This window comes from Staurois parvus, unplaced genomic scaffold (assembly GCF_062004578.1).
Source record: "Staurois parvus isolate SC_StPar_1 unplaced genomic scaffold, SC_StPar_1.0 ptg000122l, whole genome shotgun sequence".
Taxonomy (NCBI): Eukaryota; Metazoa; Chordata; class Amphibia; order Anura; family Ranidae; genus Staurois; species Staurois parvus.
In genome coordinates this window covers 1,898,221-1,900,213 of record NW_028317918.1, presented here as the reverse complement: position 1 = coordinate 1,900,213, position 1,993 = coordinate 1,898,221, and positions in this window count along the sequence as shown.

The window sequence follows — 1,993 nt, the reverse complement described above, 5'->3', positions numbered from 1 at the left end:
ACCTGTCCTGTTAAACCACTGTATGGTCTTGGCCACCGTGCTGCAGCTCAGTTTCAGGGTCTTGGCAATCTTCCTATAGCCTAGGCCATCTTTATATAGTGCAACAATTCTTTTTTCAGATCCTCAGAGAGTTATTTACCATGAGGTACCATGTTGAGCTTCCAGTGACCGGTATGAGAAAGTGAGAACGATATAACCTAATTTAACATACTTGCTCCCCATTCTCACCTGAGACCTTGTAACACAAAAGAGTCACATGACACCAGGGAGGGAAAATGGCTAATTGGGCCCAATTTGGACATTTTCACTTAGAGGTGTACTCCAGCTGTTGCCAGCAGTTTAGACATTAATGTCTGTGTGTTGAGTTATTTTGAGGGGACAGCAAATTTTTTTGAGGGGACAGCAAACTGTTATACAATCTGTACACTCACTACTTTACATTGTAGTAAAGTGTCATTTATTCAGTGTTGTCATATGAAAAGATATAATAAAAAATTTACAAAAATGTGCGGGGTGTACTCACTTCTGTGAGATACTGTAAGCGTGAAGTGAGAATCTCTTTACATTTCTGGTTATAGAACTGCTTTTATTAGGCGATTTGTTTTATTTCTTGGACATTCTTACAGCTTTTCGAAACAATTTAGATTTTTTGGAGTGCAAAAGATACTTAAAATCCTGTTAATAATGTTTTCTTTAAGTGGCATTCTTGCTTGTAGTAGGTGAAGATGTTGTAGCGGGTGAACATTTCCTCCTTCGTCAGTAAATGCTTTACTCTCGTCTAAATGTAGTCGAGCGCTATAGTAAATGTCGAAACCTCACATATGTGAGCCTATGCAGCTCCTTTGCCCATGGCGTTAGGCTTTAGTAAATGAACCCCACAATTCCATAGGTTTGACAATTAGCAAAAAAACCTAGGCATGCAAAATGCAATAACAGCAGTTACATCTGCCACAGGGAGTATCACATGATCACTCTTGTATTTTGGGACTGGATTTCACTTTGTTACTATGAATCAAAGCAATTCTGTCCTGGTTCTGGGCACGATTATAGGCCTTTTTGGGGCACGTTTTACTGTAATCTCATTCGCTCAAACATTTTTGTAAAGCCCTGGCCTCAAACTCAAAATCATATTCCTTTGTACAACTCCATTTAATTCTTAGATACTCGCTGTATAAAATACTGGAAACTAAAGAGGAGGGGTGCAAACTAAAAGCATGTAAAATTGTATTCCCTGAGGATCTATAAAAGGGATGGGCCAAGACTACCATCTGAGTTTACAAAAATCTGTATGTCTAAGAAAGTAACAGAGCGTTAATTCATTGTAAAATTCAGATTAAAGGTATTCTGTTCGAGCACTGTCATAAAGCTATATAGCTCGTCCAGGGAGCCCGCGCAGATAAGTAGTATGTCATCATATTACCTTATTGGGTCTTTCCTGCAGATCATCTCTCGATACAAAGTCATGCTACCACTGCCCCAGGTACAGACTGGCATAGGACGGGACACAAGACCCCGTCGCTACACCCAACACCTGGAGGTAGTGAGAGTGTCTGAGCATAAAGATGTTGTGAGTAAGAATAAAGAACAACAGATCTAAGATGAACTAATTTATGGGCTGGCAGGCTGACCCCGTTCAGGTAGGAAGCTCTCCACAACTTGCACCTCATGAGTATGTAGGATTGATTTGTAGAGAGACTCCACGTCAACGGCAACCAGCCAGGCGCCCTCAGGAAAACAAATGCCATCCAAAATTTTGAATACATAAATGGTATCCTTAACGTAATAAGTCAGAGCCCTAACATGTGGACGTACATAATCGTTCACAAGTTGACTAGCCATTTCAGTAAGGCATCCCTTACCAGAGACAATGGGTCTTCCGAAGGGATGGGAAACATTTTTGTGAATTTTCAGTAAAGCATACAAATTGGGAGTTTTGGAGTGTTAGAGATTCAATAACCCCCCGCTAAAAATAACTTAAAAAATGAATAGCCCA